Here is a 22,520-nt window from a genome sequence, read left to right on the forward strand (position 1 = left end):
TCCCCCGACCCAACCCTTTGAGGGGGCAGTGAGGCGGGCTTGCAAACCCAAACAAGAGGGGAGCAAATTCCTTGGCCCCCTTGTCCTGCTCGGAGATATGGGAAGGAAGAATCCTGTGAGGGGGACCAGGGGAAGCCAGGGAGCTAGAGATGAGGGAGGGGCTGAGCTGAGTCACTTGTCCATTCCTGCTGCCCTTCTCCACCCTCAGTTGTCCTGTCTGTGAGGTGGCAGGACTAATCCCTGCCCCACCTTCCAGAAGGACCGCCAAGGCATCTTAGCTGTTTGGGGACCCTTTGCGCGTCACCCTGAGAACCTCCAACATGGTTTTAGGAAGGAATGGGCATGATCACATGGGGGGGGGTGCATACAGGCTAGTGACTCTCGTGAGACCCCACAGGAAGAATAAGTAACTGACCCAAGACTACAAAGTCCCTCTGAACCAATTCATTCCTCGCCACCTCCAGCCTACTGAGTCCCCAAGAAAAGAAGCCGAGGGTAAAGAAACTGTCTCAAGACAACCAAGAAGCGAGGTTCCAGGCAGAAACAGGCAGAAGCCTTTTAGAGATGCCTGTGGCTTTCGATCCAAATATTTACGGAACACAAATATCCTTTCAATGACCGAGAGGACAGCAGGCATCTGCGAAGTACTTGAGGGGAAGGTGAAGAATGGTCTCCTATTGACAGCCCGTTCTAAACGAGGTACACGTGCACACACACACCCGTCCTTTTCGTGATTAAATGGGAGTGGGTATGAGCGTGCTTTGCAAAGTGTGTGCCAGTGCACCAATACAATCCATCATTTCGGTTGATAATTATCAGAAACGTTCAGGAGACAAGACAAAGCTCTGTCACTGAGGAATGTGGGACAAGTCAACTTGTGCCCTAGACTTGAGTTTCCTCGCTGTAATGGGAGGGGGGAGCTGGAAGAGGAAGAGGAAGAGAATGGACTCGTGGGCTCTAGGATTTGCCCCGGGTGGTGCTGGTCCTGTGGCCCAGTCTGCACCTGCTCTGTCCTCACCTCTCTCTTGAAGAGAAAATTGAAACCCCACAGTCCTTCCAAGTGTCCAGGGGGGACTGATACGAATTCTTGAGGATGTAAGGATTCTGGGGATGTAGGGGTTCTTGTCCATGCCTCTCTGTTCCCTTGGAGACATTTCAAAACCATCCTTGGAGAATGAAGGAATCTACTGTTAGGTTTTCTTTCCTCATCTGCCCTCCATCCTTAAGAAAAGCTAACCCCGGGGCGCCTGGGTGGCTCGTCGGTTGAGTGTCCGACTTCGGTTCAGGTCATGATCTCACCGTCTGTGGGTTCGAGCCCCGCATCGGGCTCTGGGCTGACGGCTCAGAGCCTGGAGCCTGCTTCCGATTCTGTGTCTCCCTCTCTCTCTGGCCCTCCCCTGCTCATGTTCTGTCTCTCTCTGTCGCAAAAATAAATAAAAACATTAAAAAAATTTTTTTGAAAAAGAAAAAAAGAAAAAAAAAAAAAAAGAAAAGCTAACCCCCGGGCGCCTGGTTGGCTCAGTCAGGCAAGCGTCTGACTTCGGCTCAGCTCATGATCTCTTGGTTTGTGAGTTCAAGCCCCACGTTGGGCTCTGTGCTGACAGCTCACAGCCTTGGGCCTGTTTGGGGTTCTGGGTCTCCCTTTGCCCCTGCCCTGCTCACACTCTGTCTCTCTCTCTCTCTCTCTCAAAAATAAACAAACTTTAAAAAAATCTTAAAAAAAAAAGGGGGGGGGGCACCTGGGTGGCTCGGTCAGTTGAGTGTCTGACTTCGGCTCAGGTCATGATCTCACGGCTCGTGAGTTCTAGCCCCGCGTCGGGCTCTGTGTGGACAGCTCAGAGCCTGGAGCCTGCTTCGGATTCTGTGTCTCCCTCTCTCTCTGCCCCTCCCCAGCTCATGCCCCTCTCTCTCAAAAATAAACATTCAGAAAAATTAAAAACAAAAAAGAGAAACTTAAAAAAAAATCTTAAAAAAAAAAAGGAAGCAAAGAAAAGCTAACCCTATAATTTCTCTCGGCCACTTGTTCTTGTGGGATACAATCCTCGGCGCCTAGAAGTCCTTTCTCCTCTCTTGCGTGAGCCCTTCTACACTGCAGCGTAAGCCTGTTGCCTCTTGTTACAGCCTTCTAAACCAGAGTGTTTCTAGCTTCTGGGACAGGGAGTAAGTACTAACTTACCACCCACACTTCATACTGTGGCTCCGACTGCCAGAAATCTCAGGAGAGCAGTCTGTATCCGGAGTTGCCTGTCTGCCTGTAGCCGTCAGAGAACCTTAGCGAACAAAACAACTACAGCAGCTATCCTTTCCACTCACTGTTGTCCATCCTCGATTCCCAAACCCAAGTCCCCGGTGCAAACAAGGCAGGATCGTGCTGCCCAGATGAGCCACGGGTGACCGGGCCAGCCCTACCTGGCACCAGCCCTTGTCATTCTGGGGGGGGGGGGGGTCTCTTGAAGGAAGTGGCTCCCCACCACACTTGCCTCCATTTTTGCCACCCCCCCGGAAGCTCGTGGACTTCCTTTCTCTTCAGCCTTAGAGGGGACAAAGAAAGAGAGCCCAGAGCGGAGCCCCCACGTGACGTCTCTTACCACCCCCGTGGTTTTATTAGTGGCCCTTCCTTACAGCATGGCCTCTCAAAGGATCTGGGGGTACAGGGCCAGGTGTTTTTGCTTCTAGTCTGTCACCGACCGGCACACGGTCCTACCGTGCGGGACCACAGATCACACCCACCACACACGTCCGACGGGGCCCCAACTAGTCTATACCTGCCATCAACAGCAGGAACCCACTCATCCCAAGCTTGGGTTGCTGTGAACATTTCTAAACTCGCTCCCTATGTTTGTATGTATCTGGTCTCGGACCTTCACAAACAGTTCACGGAGCGGCCCGGGCTGTTGGAGCACATTTTGGGGTGCTCTGACTTAGAGGAGTTTGCACTGTGTCTCAGAACGTCCCTGCCCCTTGACATGCCATGAGCGGTGGGTACGTCCGACCTTGGGTATATCTTATGATCTTCTCCACACTCCTCCCCTCCCGCTGTGGGTGTCCTGGGTGCGATGACGAGGAGATCTAGCAGGAGAGGCTGGTCCCCGGCTGTCCTTTGCTGGCAGGGGTGGATGACACCCCGCCCTCCGCACGCACAGTGGGAGACTCGGGCCACCTCTACTTGCTGGGCCTCAGCCCTTCATTAAAGTGCCCAAAACTTACAGCCCACCCTCACCCTCCCAAGTGTGAGTAAATGCTTTTGGTCTCTCGGGTCCACCCTCTTCCTCAAGAAACAATTAGGGCAAAGAACACCTGGTGTGGAGAAGTGCTGACGGAATGGGGAAAAAAGAATTTAAGGAGAAATGAGCTCCCCAATTGGGATGGGTTTTAGGGGCTTGAAGAGAAGCCCAGGTCCAGGCAACTGAAACGCCCCTCCGTCCCGCTGGCTCACAGACAGACCCGCTCACACATCCGCGCTCACAAAATCTCCACCTCGAAGCCCTCTGGCCCAGGGGGGTGCACCCACTGGCAATCTTCCCTGTTGGCAGAGGCTGCGCTTTCAAAGGCAGGCTGGGGTTCCCGGTTGGGGGGGGCGGGGTGTGAACCTGCCGGAGGTACTGGGGAGACAGGATGGCAGAGTCTCAGGCCAGCACTTGCTAGTGAGTGCTCCCCACCACCCCGTGTTGGAACCACCTCCCCTGTGAAGGGCGTTGCCTGCGATCACCCATCCTTAGGAAGAGTCGCCCAGAGGGAGAAGCAGCTTTGGGAGGAGAGGGAGGGGATCGGAGCTGAGCATCCTTCAAAAGGAAGCTGGATGAGGTCACCCCAGCTAGGGCTAGGTCCCCCTCACGGGAGCCCGAGGGTCTGGCTGGGCAGGGCAGGCTCAGAGAAGGAGCTGAGCCCTCGGGCTGCGGCATTTCAAATTTTTTTTTTTTCAACGTTTATTTATTTTTGGGACAGAGAGAGACAGAGCATGAACGGGGGAGGGGCAGAGAGAGAGGGAGACACAGAATCGGAAACAGGCTCCAGGCTCCGAGCCGTCAGCCCAGAGCCCGACGCGGGGCTCGAACTCACGGAGCGCGAGATCGTGACCTGGCTGAAGTCGGACGCTTAACCGACTGCGCGCCCCAGGCTGCGGCATTTCATTTCTAGAGACTTCAGCCACTGACTTCTCAGTCCCCTCCTGCCTCTTCCGTGGGCTGGTGCTCACTGGGCAGCTCTTCTGGGGTAACAGTAGGGCACTGGGAGGCTCAGGGAGGGCAGGCCTTTGTGCTACGCCAGGAGCATGGGAAACTGAGCTGCTGGCATCTCCCAAAAAGCACCAATGCTGTTGACTCAAAAAATAATAGGTGTTCATTTGCATGACATTTTACATATAGGTTCCACGCTGGGCTTTTCATCTCCTACCACTGGTACCTTGGCTAGGTCTCCCCTCTCCCGCCGCCCCCTTTGGGGGCCCTTCTCTGTCCTCCAGACTCCAGAACTTCCCCACCAACACCTAGCCCATCCTTGGATTAGCCCAGCCCAGGAAAAAACACAGCGGTTGACCCTCGCTTGGGTAAGCTGGGTCCAGATTTGAGAGAAACCTGCAGCTTGGCAGGTCTGGGCCCCGCCGGGCACCTTAGTTAGGGGTGCCCCACCTGCTTGCCCTGGGCCCCAGCGAGGACCCTAGCAGGGGGCTTGTTCCCTCCCCCGCCCCCTAACCTGGGTCGGGCTGGGAAGAGGAACAAAAAATCTAAACCTGAGAGCCCAGAGAGGTGCCGAAAGGAGAGGAAACCCAGTGGTTGCTATGACGATGGGGTCTTGGCGCCCGATTTGCATAGGGCGATGATTTCCATACTGCAGGGTGAATTTCCATATCCCTGCCTCAAAGCCTGTTGGGGCGGGGAGGGGGAGAGGGGAGAGGTCATTTGAAATTCAAATGAGGATGATTAAGGTTTTCTTGAGGAGGGAAGCTCGGACAAAGGGGGTGAAGCTGGCTGGCAAATGTCTGCCCCAGGCTCAAAGTTATCAAAGGGAGGCGGCAGTCGGCTGACTCCCTCCCGCCCCGCCTCCGCAGGCCTCTGGAGAGCTGACGGTGGTCAGGCTGGGCTGGGTGCTACTGGCCTCTGCCTCCTGGAAGAACCAGCGAGGTCCCCCTCCTGCCCTTGGACTCCGCTTACCCCTCCATGTGCTGAGGATGCCTGAGCTCGGAGCACCCCTGGCGTGTGTTCTAGTTCTGGGCTCCGGCCCACCTCCCTCTGGTGACCGCAGACTGGCCACCTCGGTTTTTCTAGCTGTGAAATTGGAAAAAAACAATTTGCCCTCTCTTGTTTGGCCGAGGAGATGTGAGGACGGATGGATTCTGGCCTCTATCACCAACCTGCTCTCTTAGACGAGCACTTCCCATGTTTGGGCCTGGAGGTCGTGCATTGGATGACAGGTGTGAACTTGAGGGTCTCTAAAAATCACCTCTGGCTCTAAGATGCTGTGATCTGAGAGCACTCTGATCCTTTGCACACACCAGTTATTATTTGTAAGATGCTTTGAATGAGGTGAATTGCACCAAGGTACAGTCATTAAGAGTGTAGACTTTGGAGCCAGAGTCTATATGTGAATCCTAGCTTCTCTCCTTACTAGTTTTATGACCTTGGGCCAGTTCCTTGATGGTTCTCTGCTCAGTTGCCTCGTCTGTAAAATGGGGGTAGTAATTGTACCTACCTTATGAGGGTGCTGTGAGGATTAAATGGGTCAGCATTAAACTGAAACACGTACATCACTGCCTGCCGTAGAGTAATGCTGTTCGCTAGCATCAGTGTCAGAAGCATGAAGTGTCCACAGAGTGGAGCAGGGACTCGACAGCCAGTCCAGGGAACCTCCATGAGGACTATGAGTAGACCTGCCCATGAATCCATCCGCTTTGGCCAACACACTGTGGTGGCCGTTTCCATTTGGGAGCGGGGAGCACACTTCAGGGAAGGGCCCCAGGAGCAGCTCTCAAAGCTAGGTTGGCCTCCCCACTGAGCACCTGCCCGGCTCAAGCCATGTGGGCTCCTCGTACTGATCCTGACTCTCAAGTCTGTCTTTATTTCTCAGGAGATACAGAAATGACAGAAAGAAGGGAAGGGAGCTGGTAGAGAGACGCGCCCCCCCCCCACCCCCCCCCACCCCCACCCCAGGATCCAGTGCCAAGAGACAGGCCAGATTCAATGCGATTAGGTGACGCTGATAGTTCTGGAAAATCCAAAAGTCTTTTATTTCTTGCCAGCTTCTGCGGCAACTGCGTATGAGGCTTCGTTTGCGAATGGCGTGAGGCAGCATGGACAGCCTTTGCCTGGTAGATGGACTTGGGTTTGAGTTTCTGCTCGGTGATTTACTAATCAGTAACCTTGGGCAAGTTGATTAACCTCTCTGAGCCCCCAGTTCCCCCATCTGTACAATGGGGTAATAAAAGCACCTACTCACTGGGCGGTTTTGAGGGTTGAATGGTGCATGTGTGTAAAACGTTTATTACCGAGCTTGGTGCGTAGTAAATGCTCAATAAATGTCAGCTAGTAATTATTCCTTATTATTTGAAAACAGTGTGTTGATGCCAAATTGTTTGAAAATTCTCTGATCCAGTCCTATTCTCCTGTTTTATGGGGAAGGAGACTGGGGTCAGAAAAGGGGAATGACTTTCCCAAGGTCACAGTGGGGGTTTGAGACCAGACATTTCTTTTGGAACGCTTTCCCCACCCCGGGGGCTGTATCCTCTGTCCTTTTTTGTTTTTGTTTTGTCGTTTCACTGGACTAAGCCTCCTCCCTCTCCCCAGCGCCCTTCCCTCAGAGGCGGCTCCTCCAGCCCCAGAGAAGAGAGGAAGACCTTACCCTGCAAGAAGGAAACGAGAGGGAAAGGTCATGGGGTCTGGGCTCAGCAGCCAGCTGTGTGACCTATAACAAGCCCCACCCTGTCCGAGCCTCTACTCACTGATAAAACCGGAGCCCTGTAGCTCCGGCCGCCCGATAGACCCCACAGGCAGGTGAAGGTCAAACGCAAACTGGATATAGAAGGTGCACAGCACAGCCAAGGCACAAACCCAATGCCTCTCACCGTAGCCTCTGCGTGTCGGCAAGGGCACTGGCCCTGGAGCCAGCTTTGAGGTCCAAGTTGCTTCCCCCTCCCGCCTTCCGTGACCCCCAGGGCTGGCAGTGGGGCCCAGCCTCGGTTTCCTTGTCTGTAGAACAACTCGCGAGGAAGGAATGAAACCAGAGTGTGTCCTTGGCAGCTTTTGGAAGTGTGAGTTGTTCTACAAGTGTGAGATGGCATCTCCCGCCTCAGCTTTCTTCCTGCACACGTGCCCCTCGGAGCTGTACAAGGACATCTGTGCCCACGGGAGAGCCGGAGCCCCACCGAGTGGCCCGCTTGGGCAGCTCCTTCTGTCCTTATCCCCCACCGCTTCTCACCCACCTTCACTCTGGCCCCGGGGGAGGAGGGCTAGGATAGAGCTGCTCCGTCTCTGGCTGACCTTAAACCTCTTTCAACCTCTTCCCTGCTAAGGCTGGGCCAGGGGCACAGTGGTGCCGGTCTGGACTTGACCTTTAAAGAACCCTCCGGCTGTCGTGCAGACTGGAGTCTGGGCCCTGGAACTCTGGCGATTTGTTCCTGCTGTGTCGTTCGTGGCCTGTGTGACCTTTAGCTCATCACTTGTCCTGTCTGGGACTCAGGTTCCTTACCTGTCAGTGGCGGGCATAGCACTAGGAGTCCGTAGTCCCCCAGAGCCGGAGAAATTTCTGGTAGCAAAATAGCAGCTGAAGTGCTTCTCTGAGATGTCCTTAGTGCAGCCAGAACTAGGCTTATTTAACAGAGCTCTTCCCCTGGAGTTGGACTTTTGTATTGTTTTCCAGGCTCAGGGGACTAGGAGTGGAGACTTTGGTGGGGACCTGGCTCTTCCGGCCTCATTCCTTGCCGCAGGGACCTGAGTCCCTGGCCTGTCTTTCTGGAACTTGGCGCATCCGCCCAGATGCTCCTTCAGCGTCGCCTCTGATGGTGCTGCCCACTTTGGGCCTCCTTGGAGATGTGTGTGGCATCCCGTGTCCCGCCAGCAGGAGACGAGGGGGCAAAGTAGGGAAGCCCCAGGGAGTCCCATCTATGGCTCAGGCTGAGAAGTAATGTGATTGCATTTCCTAACAACAAAAAAGAGAGAGAGAGAGAGAGAGAGCAGACCGTGCACGTGAGGAGCCTTTCATTTGTACAGAATGACCTGGACCTGACCGATCGCAGAGGGAGCCGGGAGGATGCTGGACTTCTCCCCCAGCAAAGGGGTGCAGTGGGGCCCCTGTTCCCACTGTGGCGCGGCCCCAGTCTCCTGATCTGAGCGAAGGGGCGGGAGAGCTAGGCTTCGGGGTTCCTTCTCCCAGCCGTGCATGTGGCGAAAAGGCATCAGGTGGCTCACTCACAGAGGCCACCGTCCTGAGGAATCCCTGAGGGTACCTGCTCTGCTATTCTACCTCGGGGCAGGGAGGAAGAAGCTTTAAGTCCTGACAATTCCCAACTGCACAGATGGCCGGAGGTCAAGGCAAGCTGAGAGGTCACCCTGTCCTGGGGTTAGCAAATGGGCTTCTTCAGGACAGCTGATCCTGACCATCAGTGGTGGTCGCTGAGCAGGGACTTTAGGGAAAAGAAGAGGGTGCAACGATCCACCAGTGGTACGGCCCTGGGCATGGCTTGCACCCACACGGCGTGCCCGTGCTTGCTGTCCACACCCTTAGAGGCAAGGTGACTGAGGACACTCAGCTAGTGGGCAGCTGGGAGCCAGATCTCCCCGACCCCTAAGCTAGAGCCCTTTCTAGGTCCTGTATCCCATTCCTCAGGGGTCTTCTGGGGTCCTCCTCAGGTTCCTCCTGGGCATTTCTTTGCCCCTACGAAGGAGGTGGCAGGAATGCAGACAGAAACTTTTTTGTTTTAATATTTAAGGGAAATTGAAGGCTACGGAGATTAAGCCACTTGCCCAAAGTCCGGCGTAAAACAGCCTTTGAAGTAACCCTCGAGCTCAGGTTCCCGAGTGTTCTCTGTACAGAACGCTGACCATTAGGCAACACCTTCCAGTGCCTTGGAGGAATCTCAAGTAACAAAAAAGGTAGGCATGGTGTCTGTGGGGTCCTGGAAAAAAAAAAAAAAACTGCTTTGACTGGTTTCAATGGGAAGTCTCCTGGCTGGCTCTGGTGGCTGGCTGCCCAGGAGCGTCTCCAAGGTCCTGGTGGCTCTAATGATTGCTCTCCCAGGAAGTGCCAGCCAGCTGCCGAGTGGTTCTAAAGTGGCGCTGGGAGTCTTACTGGGTTATACTGGGTGCGGAGCTGGAGAGCGGAGGAGCCGTCCAGAACTGGGAGAGGTTCAGCCTCGTTGCCGAGCACTCTGCCTTGTTTGCCGGGCAGAAGTGAAAAATCCTGCTGGGACAGTTCTCCATTCCTGTGCTTCTCCCTCCCTCCCCCAGAGAATTGCTCCCCAGGCAAACTCACATCCCAGTGCTTGCCAAAGCTATGCAAATCAGCAGGCTCTGCGGGCTCAGAGGTGGGAAGGCAGGGGGGCTGGGGCGGGCTCCTCCTGTCCACTGTGGGCCGGGGGTCCCCACAGGTGGTACGCATCCCTTAACCTGGCGAGACTCAGTTTCCTCCTCTGTAAAATGGGGTGTGTAGTAATGTTTCATCTTCCCAAAGGCAGGGAACTTGCCCTGATGATCTCCTGAGGTCTCTTCCCAGGCCCCTGAGCCAGGGTTTCAGGGTGTTTGCTCTCTTCCTGCTTTCATGCTGGAAGCCTCATGGCCCAAATGTTGCCAGGGGACAACGAGAACCCAAAGAAGCCTGGAGAGACTCCAGGTGGTGGCTCTTCCAGCTTGGCACGGATCTGACCCGTTTGCCCCCCAACGCCTCCAAATGGGGGATTCTGAAGCTTCCTTCTTGAGCCCTTTCTGCCTTTCCTCTCCGTTCTGTGTCCTTATCTTTTATGTGTGTGCAGAACAAACAGGATAGAGGGAAATGGTGAGTAGAGCTCTCTGGGCCTCTGCACGGGCTGCAGACAGGGACCCGCTTCTGGGAGGGGAGGAAAGGTCGGGGTACATTTCAATCAGCTGCATTGAAGGGAAAGACTTCCGAGGTGGAAGGAATTTTAGAGGTTCCCTGAAATCCTCCTGCCATCAAATTGTCCCTCCATTCAAAAACCACTTTGGTCACGTCCCTGAAACGAGCAGGCTCTGCTTGAATGTTCCTAGCGATGGGGAGCTCTGTTGACGTGAAACTGTGGTTTGCACGGCCGAACAAATTCACTTTTTACAAAATCCTTTCTCATACTGAGATGAAACCTGCTTCCTAGCAGCTTCGCCATTGACCCTGTTCTGTTCTTTGCTGCTGTAGGCTAAGCCTGGTTCACTTCCATGCCAATATTTGGAGAGGAAGGAAAAGTCCGCTGATATTTATTTAAGCACTTACTATGCACGAGGCCCTGTGCCAAGTGCTTTCCAATGTTCCCTCATTGGACTGTCTTACAAAATTTTTATTTTGAAAAACTTCAGACATAGAGAAAAGAGAGAAAACAGCTAATGAACAGCCATACGCCCATCACATGGATGTAATCGTTGTTAACTGCTTGCTATATTTGTTTCATCCACTTGTTTCTGAAGCATTTTTTTTTTTCTTTTTCCCTTTTCGAGCGATTTTTATTGTGGACATTTTCAAACACACACGACGATAGAAATGAATACAGCGAACCCCCGTCTACTCATTGCCTACTCTCAACAACCATCACATTTCTGCCTTTTAAAAATTGTTTTCTTAATGTTTATTTTTTGAGACAGAGAGACGGAGTGTGAGCAGGGGAGGGGGAGAGAGAGAGGGAGACACAGAATCCAAAGCAGGCTCCAGGCTCTGAGCTGTCAGCACAGAGCCTGACGTGGGGCTTGAACTTACGAACCATGAGATCGTGACCTGAGCCCAAGTCAGATGCTTAACTGACTGCTGAGCCACCCAGGTGCCCCAAATTTCTGCCTTTCTTGCTGCTGGAATATTGTCTTGTAAATTATAGACATTATGGCAGTTCCACCCTAGATGTGGCAAGGATGCATCTGTAAAACAGGACATTTTCCTTCTTAATTACAATACCATTATTACACTCAAAATGAATCTCATAGTTAATTCTCATGGCAATGCTACAAAGAGGGCTTCATCTAAAGGCAAGTGTTCCCGGCACCCCTGGACTTCATCCTCTTGTAGCTGAAAGTTTGTACCCTTTTACCAACCTCTCCCGATCCTCCCCACCCCCCTACTTTTCTACTCTCACGCTCTGTTTCTGTAGGTTTGACTCTTTAAAAACATTGCTTTGAGGTTCCACATATAAGTGATACCATGCAGTATTTGTATTTCTCTTTTTTCACTTAGCATAATGTCTGCAGGTTCCATCCATGCTTTTACAAATGGCAGGATTTCCTCTTTTCTCATGGCTGGATAATATTCCTCTGTGTGTGTGTGCATATGTGTGTGTGTATAAATAATATCTTTATTCATCCATTGATGGACTCTTAGGTTGTGTCCATACCGTAGCTATTGTGAATAATGTTGCAGTAAACATGGGAGTGCAGATATCTCCTTAATAGCATGTTTTCATTTTCTTTGGATAAATACCCAGAAGTGGGATTGCTAGATCATATGTAGTAAATAGTCTCATAGTTGGGTATAACTTTGTGCAATTTGACGACTTTAGTGGACTGCCCATGTGAAGTAGAAAAGTAGATTTCTGGGCTAAAGTATTTTATTTTATTTATTTATTTTTTTATTTTTTTAACCTTTATTTATTTTTGGGACAGAGAGAGACAGAGCATGAATGGGGGAGGGGCAGAGAGAGAGGGAGACACAGAATCGGAAACAGGCTCCAGGCTCTGAGCCATCAGCCCAGAGCCCGATGCGGGGCTCGAGCTCACGGCCCGCGAGATCGTGACCTGGTTGAAGTCGGACGCTTAACCGACTGCGCCACCCAGGCGCCCCTGGGCTAAAGTATTTTAAACAGAATTCCTGATTTAAAAAAATCTTTAGTTTTTTCTTTTTCATTTTTATTGAGGTAATAAAACATATAAAACTTAAAACTAAAATTTAAAGATAAAATGTACCATCTTAACCATTTCTAAGAGTACGATTCAATCTCCCCTGTCTTTTATATATACAGTTGATTTTCTTTAATCATTTTTTAAGTTTATTTATTTTGAGAGACAGAGAGAGTACAAGCGGGGTAGGGGTGGAGGGAGAGGGAGAGAGAATCCCAGGCAGGCTCTGCACTGTCAGAACAGAGCCCGATGCAGGGCTCGAATTCACAGTACCGTGAGCTGACATCAAGAGTTGGACGCTTAGGGGCACCTGGGTGGCTCAGTCGGTTAAGCGGCTGACTTTGGCTCAGGTCATGATCTCGCAGTTTGTGAGTTCAGGCCCCACGTCGGGCTCTGTGCTGACAGCTCAGAGCCTGGAGCCTGTTTCAGATTCTGTGTCTCCCTCTCTCTCTGCCCCTCCCCCGTTCATGCTCTGTCTCTCCCTGTCTCAAAAATAAATAAAGCGTTAAAAAAAATTTAAAAAAAAAAAAAGAGTTGGACGCTTAACCGACTGAGCCATGCAGGCCCCCCTACACTTGATTTTTTCAAACCTAAGTGCAGGGCTTTGCATTTATTCCTGTTACATTTTACCTTTTTGGTTTCGGCTTCTTCTTAGAAGGTGCCAAAATATTTTCCCATCCTGATTCTATCATCCAGTTTTCTGTATTTAGTCTCCCACTCTGCCTTGAATCACTTCCAAACTCAATCAGCATCCAACCTATTTATTTGCCTAAGCCGTTGACCAAAGGCGAATGCTTGGTTTGTCTGTGTTGGACACTGGATGCAGCGTATTTTTTTTTTTAATTTTTTTTTCAACGTTTATTTATTTTTTGGGACAGAGAGAGACAGAGCATGAACGGGGAAGGGGCAGAGAGAGAGGGAGACACAGAATCGGAAACAGGCTTCTAGGCTCTGAGCCATCAGCCCAGAGCCCGACGCGGGGCTCGAACTCCCGGACTGTGAGATCATGACCTGGCTGAAGTCGGACGCTTAACCGACTGCGCCACCCAGGCGCCCCAACAGCGTATTTTTTTTGATGTAAGCTCTACACCTAACGTGGGGCTGAACTCATGACCCCAAGATCAAGAGTCTTATGCTGTACTGACTGAGCCAGCCAAGCATCCCATACAGTGCCTTTACTGGGAACACTGTACGAGTCTAGGAGTTGAGAAATCAAGCTTTGGTCTTGATTCAAGTTCTCCGGGGCTGTGTGTCCTCTGCAAGGTGCTTCCCCTCTGAGTTTGGACATCAGTGTTCTTCCTTCCAACTCTTCCTTCTGTGTGTCTGTCCCTCTTTGTGTTTTTTGGGTTTGTTTTTTGTTTTTTGTTTTTTGTTTTGCAAGTAGCTGCCACCTTCCAAAGAGGGAGCTAGGGCTTGGAAATAAGATGCATTGAGGTTTCAGCAGGTGGTGGCACCTATGATTTTCTCAGGTCAGAATCAACGATTTCTTTTGGGAGCAGTTTCTTGGCAATCTGGATCAAACGCATGGTCGTTCGGCACCTACCTTGTGTTGGACACTTTTAGGCACTTGAGCTGTAGTAATGCTGGCCTCTGGGAGCTCATGATCTCATGAGGGAAACAGACACAGGAACCACTAGGTCTAAAAATGTGATATGTGCAATAAGAGGTATGAATAAGCAATGCAGAAATACAGACAAAATCCCTTATTTTGCTTCGGGTAAGTTTCACGGAGGATGTGACATTGGAGTGTGGTCTCGGAGGACAAGAGTATATTTTCTAGGGAGAGCAGGGCACAGCATGTGCCAAGTCCCTAACATAGGACCAGGCTCAGCCTGATCGAGGAATGGCCCAGGATGTCTGGAGCCCAGGTCTACACCTGGGTAGCGCCTCCCAGGTCACCAGGCACGGTCACCAGCTTTATCTCACTTGAGTTTTACTATATTCCCGGAAAACGGGTGGAGAGGGGATTATGACCTGATTTTGCCATCGAGACGGCGGAGGGTGTGGGGCTGCCTGCCTCGACTAAACTCACACAGCTCAGGAGTGATGTAGCCAAGGCTTGAACCTTAGTTCTCTGACTTCAAGTCCGGGACTGTTTTCCAAGTACGCCCTCCTGCTCCTCCACAGGGCATCACAAAGGGGTATCAGATAAGTTCCTGGTCACTGTGGACCACTCTCTCACATAATATGGTAATTACATCCCCTCCTTTCTCTGTGAAAGAGCAGCAGCTTCCTCAGTGTGTCAAAAATGAATAAACTGAGCCCTGGGAATGGCTCACCATCATCTCTCTATGTAGAACATTAGCAATGGGCTCAGAATCAGAGCAGGAATCGCTTTGGGGAGCTGAGCCCTTACTACGTATGGCTCAGCTCGGACACTCTGCTCTGCTGGAGTGTCGTGGGGCCCGTCTCCTGGGAGGGCCCGGCCAGCCCAGGGACCTCACTCAGTTGGCCTGGGATTCAAAGAAGGTGAGGCAGAGATACTGATGCAGGTAAGAATGAATTTGATGAGAAGGAGAAATGTTCTCGCCAGGCTCCGAGGGCAGCAGAGGCATCCTCATGAGAAGAGGCCTCTTGAGAAGGCCATGGCAAACCTTCCGGGCAAGAGCAGTTGTTAATTTTGTTGGCTGGTGGGTTTTAAAATTAATCTCTGAATTCTGCTTGCTCATCTTTTGCATTTTGTGGATCTCATAAACAACACGATAATTGCATTCGCGGAAATCGGAAGCAAAGACCTTTTTTTTTAATTTTTTTTTTTTACTATTTATTTTTTATTTTTGAGACAGAGAGAGATAGAGCATGAGCAGGGGAGGAGCAGAGAGAGGGAGACACAGAATCCGAAGACAGGCTCCAGGCTCTGAGCTGTCAGCACAGAGCCTGATGCGGGGCTTGAACCCATGAACTGTGAGATCGTGACCTGAGCCGAAGTCAGACGCTCAACCGACTGAGCCACCTAGGCGCCCCAAAGGCCTTTTTTAATTGTCCCCAAAACTGATGACCTCCTCCAAATCAACTGTCTTGGCCCTCCACCGTTTCTCTCATTTTGGTATTACCTCCTTCTGGAAACATCTTCCCCTCTTGTCTTCCAGACACCATACTTGCCCGGGGTTCCTCCTACTCGAGTGCTCACTTTTTCTCAGTCTCCTTTGCTGGCTCCCCCTCTTCATGCCAACCTTGACCACTTTATTATTTTTCATCTGGACTCAGTTCCTTTGTAACCTCACTGAGTCCTATGGCTTTAAGTACCACCTTTATGCTGATAACTACCCAATTTATACTTCTGACCCCACACCTCTCCTGAGTCCAAACTCACTTCCCCCCCTCTCCTGGGATACCTAGTTGGCATCTCAAACTTAACACATTCAAAAATGTAGCTTTTGATTCCCTACCACTGACCTCCCCTTCCCTGATTACCCCCATCTCAGGTAATGGCACCACCACTGATCCCGTCAAGAAAGCCCAAACCCTAGGAATCATCCTTGATTCTTCTCCGTTCCTTGCACCACACCTCCCATCCACCTGCCGGTCCTGTCAGCCATCAGTTCAAAATGCTTTCTAAATCCAGGCCTTTCTCACCACCTCCACTGCTACTGTCCCACGCACCCTGCCTCCCTCTCTCCCCTGGACCACTGCAATAACACTCAATTGGTCTTCCTCCCTGCTCTCCAACCCCCTACCAGCCCATCGCCGTGGGTTCAAACACCTGCAGTGTTACTCCTCTGCTCAAACCCTGCATCACTTCCCATTGTCCTTGGGTGAGAGCTGAAGCTTTCACCGTGACCTGTCTGCCAGAGCCACGTCATCTTGCCCCTGGTTACCCCATTCTTCACCCATGCCAGCTTCATTACTATTCCTCAGCCCATGCAAGCCTGCTCTTGCCTTAGGCCCTGATACTCGTGTCTGGAATGATCGTCCTGAGACCTTTGAAAGGTTGGGTCTTTGCCCCATTCAATGAAAGCATGAGGTCCCCTGAGTGGCCTTCCCAGACCACCTGCCTAGGAACAGCCTCTGACAGACTCTTCCCCTGACCGTGTATTATTGTTCTCCACTGTAACTATCTCCAAAGGAAGTTATGGATTTGTTTTCCCATTCCTTTTATGTCTCCTCAACTAGAAAAGAAGTCAGGGACTTCTGTCTGTCTTCTCCAGTGCTGTGGTTCGAGTGCCTAGAACAGTGCCTGGTGCCTCGAGGGTACTGAGTAAATGCTTGTTCAATGAATGAAGTTCTTTTGTCAGATTTTAAAATTAGTCCTTATTAGGCCTATCTTACAATGTCATGAAAGGATTTTTTTTTTTAGATAAAAGCTCCTCAAAAAATAAAATACAGGGGCACCTGGGTGGCTCAGTTGGTTGAGCATCCGACTTCGGCTCGGGTCATGATCTCGCAGTTTGTGAGTTCGAGCCCTGAGTCGGGCTCTGCGCTGACAGCTGAGAGCCTGGAGCCTGCTTCAGATTCTGTGTCTCCCTCTCTCTCTGCCCCTCCCCTGGTCATGCTCTGTCTCTCTCTCTCTCAAAAATAAATAAACATCAAAAAATATGTATATATATATTAAAAAATAAATAAAATACATAACTACGTGATTACCTAGCATTTCCACCTTGGGGTATTTATCCAAAGAAAATGAAGACACTAATTCGAAAAGATATCTGCACCCCCATGTTCAATGCAGTATTATTTACAATAGCCAAGATAGAAACAACCTAAGTGCCTGCTGGGAGATGAATAAGTAGAGAAAATATTATATATACACATATATATACATATATATGTACATATGTATATGTGTACATATGTGTATGTATACGTGTACATGTGTGTACATGTGTATATATATACATATATATGTATATATAATATTACTGTATAATATATAATATATATAATATACTATTAATATATGTGTGTATATGTATATATATAATATTTTATATTGTATTTAATTATTTTTTTTTGAGAGAGAGAGAGACAGAGACAGAGAATGAGCAGGGGAGGGACAAAGAGAGAGGGAGACACAGAATCTGAAGCAGGCTCCAGGCTCTGAGCTGTCAGCACAGAGCCCGACGTGGGGCTCAAACCCACAAGCTGTGAGATCATGACCTGAGCTGAAGTCAACTGACTGAGCCATCTAGGGGCCCCTAAGTTTTATATAATAATAAATATAAAAATAAAATATATAAGCAACAATAAAATATATAATAAATATATAATATATATACTAAACATATGTTGTAATATATATATAATGGAGTATTATCCGGCCATAAAAAAGGATGAAATCTTGCCATTTGTGACAACATGGATGGACCTTGAGGGCACTATGCTAAGTGAAATAAATCAGATGGCGAAAGACAAATACCGTATGATCTCACTTATACGTGAAATCTAAAATGCGGGGCGCCTGGGTGGCTCAGTTGGTTGAGCGGCCAACTTCAGCTCAGGTCATGATCTCGCAGTCCGTGAGTTCGAGCCCCGCGTCGGGCTCTGTGCTGACCGCTCAGAGCCTGGAGCCTGTTTCAGATTCTGTGTCTCCCTCTCTCTCTGACCCTCCCCCGTTCATGCTCTGTCTCTGTCTCAAAAATAAATAAACGTTAAAAAAAAATAAAATTAAAAAAAAAATGCAGGCAAACGAAGAAACCAAAAGACAAGCTCATACATCCAGGGAACAGATTCGTGGTTGCCAGAGGTGAGGGGTGGGATAGGTGAAATGGGTAAAAGGGGTTCAAAACAAAACTTCCCGTTGTAAAACAAATAAGTCCTGAGGATGTAACGGACAGCATGGTGACTATAGTTAATAATACGGCATTGCATGTTTGAAAGCTGCTAAGAGAGTAGACCTTAAAAATTCTCATCACGAGAAAAAAAATGTGTCACTATATATGGTGATGAATATCACTCGGTCTTGTTGTGGTGCTCGGTTCACCGTGTATACAGGTAGTGAATCACGTGGTACACCTGAAACTAACATAATGTTATATGTCAGTTATACCTCAATCAAAAAAAAAAAAGATAAAAGCAACTTTGCCTTCAAGTCCGCCTCTCTATGCACAACCACTTTCAGTCTGTGGGCCCTTCCTACCTTTAGCACCCCTTTGCAGATTTTATATATCCTCTTAATTGATCTCAAGGTCAGGCTGCTATCCAGAGGTCACTCCACGTCTCACAGTGTGCCTTTCTTGTCATGTCCCCATTTTCAAGGAACTCATGGGCTAGCGGGAGAGAGAAGCACACAGACAAAGAAGGAGTGGTCTTTGGATGGGCCATGTGGTGGTAGCTGGGGCTCCTGGAATCCAGAGCGGAGGGGGACTGATTCTGCAAAAGGGCGCAGTGCACAGAGGCGTGGAAACAAGATAAGCTTGGTGTATTTGCACCTGAGCTCAGGATACCTGGTGGGGCAGGGGGGAGTGAGGTGGGATTATGAGGGAAAGTCACATGGGGAATTATACGTTGAGCTAAGAAACTGGGACTCCATTCCTAAGCTAATGAAAAGCAGAATTTTCTGATGGGAAGTTCTGAATTCACTCACTTGTGCATTTATTCTTTGATCCAACCAGTATATTTTGAACCCCTGTTATGTACTAGGCTCAGTGCTAGGCTCTGAGTGTATGTATTTAGTAAATAGTCATTTTTCTTGCTATTACAGAGCCATGGGGCACAAAGGAAGCTTGTTTGGCGATTCCTACCATAGAGTTATAGGAGAGGGAAACTGTTATTGTAGCTAACGGTGGAAGCAAGTCCCCTAACAATAGGTGTATGTTTAAGCAAATTATGGTCCACAGAAAGGAATATTAGGGAACCATTAAAAATGATGTTTGCAAGCATAGGAGAAAAAGAGATTTGTGATGCTCCTTAATAGTATAGGGGAAATATTAATGATATTCACTGGAAAAAGCGGAGTAAAATTTATACAGAGTGGTGAATATGAATGAGGAAAAACAAGTATAAAAACAGACCATCGTGTATACCCAAATATTAATTACAGCTGCCTCTCAGCAGAGTGATTTTTTTTCTGCTACTTTATACTTTTTCTGTCCCACATATTTTTCTCTATTAAGCACACATTTTTACTTGTTCAACCCAACATTTAGTATAAAAGAGAAGAGATAAGCCAACAGGAAATGAAAGCTGGAGTGGAGAAAACCAGAACAGACACCTGTCTACCTGGCATGACTTAGATGCCATCACCCCAGGAGGGCTGGGATAGTGGAGGGCAGCTCTTAGGGCAGCTCCATTTGGACCCGTGGCTGGTCACTCCTGGCTTAGCCACAAAAGCGTAGGCCATATCTCTGTGTGAGGGAGTGGATGTCTCCGGGATGGCAATTTCAATCCCAGTTGACTCTTTGTGACCTCTGACAAGTCAGTCTTCCTGATTGTTCATCTCCCTGGAGGAGATTTTCCAAAGACGCCTCCAGGAAACAGGATAAGTGGAGGATCCTGGCCACGGGGGAAACGGGGGTTCTTTTTCAAAATATAGACAAGCCCTTCCCAACATCCCCATTCCTTCCCAACCTTCTATCTGTTCCAGTCCTGCTAGCAATTCATGTTTTCGTTTTTATCTCTTTCAGGAAATGATCGAAATGGCCTAGATTTCAACAGGCAGGTAAGGATTTTCAGAAGAAAACCTTTATAAATGTTTGGGAGCGGGGGGGGGGGGTACTTATACTTCATCAGGTGCAGGAGATATAAAGATTATATCAAGTTTGAGGGTGTTTATTTATGGACTCAGCTTTCAGGCTTAGACGGATCCTATAAAGAGCCTTTGTGTCCACCCCTCCCCCAATCCATAATCCAATGTTGGGGTCTCCTCTTCACTATCCCCCTCAAAAGAGTGCTGACAAGTGGAGACAATTATTGAGGAATAAGCATATGCCTGGTGTGGTGCAGAAGCAAGATGGCAGCTCTCTTCCTGTCCCAGCTTAGCCTCAGTTGACTCTCGAGCGAGTCTGTGGGTGTGGACCAACTGTGCGGGGAGGAATTCATGGAGGACAAAAGATGGGGTACCTGGGTTCCTCAGGGATTGAAAGGAGAAGAGAAGGAACAGGACAGGGGGGGAACAGAACAAAAGAGCCCAGGACGGAGTATCGAGCCTGGCTCAGTGGGACGATGTAGACAAGCTTGGCGCCTTTAAAGAAAACCAAGTCGGGTGGGGTTCGAGTTAGTCATGGCGGGGAGGAGCTTCAGGGGTGGGAAGGTGGTGTTGGACAGACTGCAGGCTGTGGTGTGTAAACGGAAGGATGGAGCTGGGGGGGGATGACTTTCCCCTTGAGATCAGGGGCTGGTGGCGAGACTAGGGGAGAGGACCAGGACAGGGCGTGATGTCAGAGCAGATGTGGGAGGATATGTTGGGGGGAGGAAAGCTAAAGTGGGGTCAGCTGAAAAATTAATTTATTCCGGGGCACCTGGGTGGCTCAGTTGGTTAAGTGTCCAACTTTGGCTCAGGTCATGATCTCATGGTTCAGGGGTTCAAGCCCCGAGTGGAGTTGGGCTCCTTGCTGACGGTGAAGAGCCTGCTTGGGATTCTCGCTCTCTCCTCGCTCTCTGCCCCTCCCCCATTCATGCATTTTCTCTCTCTCTCCCTCAAAATAAATAAATAAACAAAAAAATTAATTTATTCCATTTGCCGGGGGCGGGGGGCGGCGGGGGGCGCCTGTGTACTATGCCAGGTGTCGGAACACGAAAAAAATTAAGACGTGGTCTCTGCCCTGAAGAAGCTTATTTATAGTCTAGTATGGGGAGTGGAAGAGAGAGAGAGAAGGAGAGGCGGAGGGAGGAACAGAGAGAGACTCCTAAGGGAATAATTATATGCTCGCATCCCTGCTTCACTACAAGTATGTAGAAGGTGTGTCAACCAGAAATGCAAAGAGTTCATTCTTCCTGGGAGCTCAGGGCAGGCTTCACAGAGGAGGTGATACTTGAATCTGGCTCTAAAGGGTGAGTAGGAGTTTGTCAGGCAGAGAAGAGTGGGTTGGAAGGGAAGACAATCCTAATGTGGGGGTGCATCGGATAATCACGGGCTCCCTCCTGCTCTGATATACTCCGTCCAAGTTTAGGTGGCAGCCTGGGGTGGCACTGGAGAGCAGACTCAGGCATATGTTCTCCTTTATCTCAAGCGTGATTTGAAGCCACTACTAACGTTTTCTAAAGGGCTGGGTACTTTCTGGGTGCATCCCTCGTGGTCAGAGAGAGGAATACTCTGGAGTCGTCGGCCAAAACCTGGTAGGCAGTCACTTTTGTGCATTTTGTTCGCTGGGGAAGTTTGCTAACGACTCTCTGAACTTGAGGCCTGAAACAGAAAGAGCCTTCAGTTAAAGAGACAGCCTCAAGGAAGAAATTGCCGCCAACCTGGTTGATTAAACACTGGAACGGCCAAGGGAAAGATAGCAGAATCAGCTTCTCGCCCCTGGTCTTTAAATGGGAGACAGATTCTTCTCTAAGGGATGGTTTTGCCAGGTTTGCTTTAAGGGCAGGAGGACGGAGGAGATTCCCAAGGATTCTGTGATCCCGAAGGAGAGTCCTAAGCAGGTTGGGATGTGGCGTGTGCCCTGTGGTTTCCACCCTGAGGACTCGGGATGGCAGCCTGGGGCCCACGTCTCACTGTCCAAGGCCCTTGGAGAAGATGCATGGGAGGGGCCCATTCCACACCGAGATATGACCACACCAGCCCAGTTTGGAGGTGGCCTGCTCCACAGGCCTGGTGGGTTTGGCTGCCTGTGTGATCTTTCGGAAGCTTGAGAAACCCTCGTGCTTGGGACGAGGCTGGGGGACAGCCCCTCTGGCCCTAGGCAGCCTGCAGAGAGGCCCCTGACCCTTTGAACGTCTTCTGGGGTGTGGCTTCTCCACCAGTCGGGAGACAGTTGCTGGCTTCTGGAAGGAGTGGGCCTTGAGTCTCCTCTGCTTAGATGAGCCCCACGGGGTGGGTTGTTCTCTCCCTCCCTCCCCTGGAAAGGGTTTTTGGAGTTCTCATTACTGATAAGAACGGACATGACATATCTTTCCTTTCAAGAAGGGGGGAGTTTTGGAGAAAGAGGCTCAGCCTGGTCACACTCCTTTACACGCTCATGCCGGAGCCCTCTGCTCACGAGCGTACACATCCGTGGGCCCCACAAGGCCCCTCCTTGCTACGTGTCACTCTGTCCCTTGAAGCCATCAGATACCTAGCCCCACCGCCTCATGTTCACACGAGCTCACCTGCAGGGCTCCAGGTGGGCACCCGGGGTCTCCAGGCCACCTGCACACTTCACCGTGAGGGGGAAGTAAACCAACATCCAAGTTCAACGCGAGACACTTTGGGCTCCTTACAAGTGTTACCATCCCCACCAGACAGGAGAGGACGGTGCCTCCTCGGCAGCCACCCCCCCCCCCTTTTTTTTTGCAAAGGATTTGGGAGAGTAGATAATTGGCCAAAGGTCACATGACTGACCAGCTGGCAGAGCCAGGATTCGAACTCCCATCCCTTTGACTCCAGAGCCCATTATTCCCCTGATGCCTTGCTAC

The sequence above is a fragment of the Lynx canadensis genome, chromosome D1, assembly GCF_007474595.2.
Source record: "Lynx canadensis isolate LIC74 chromosome D1, mLynCan4.pri.v2, whole genome shotgun sequence".
NCBI lineage: Eukaryota > Metazoa > Chordata > Mammalia > Carnivora > Felidae > Lynx > Lynx canadensis.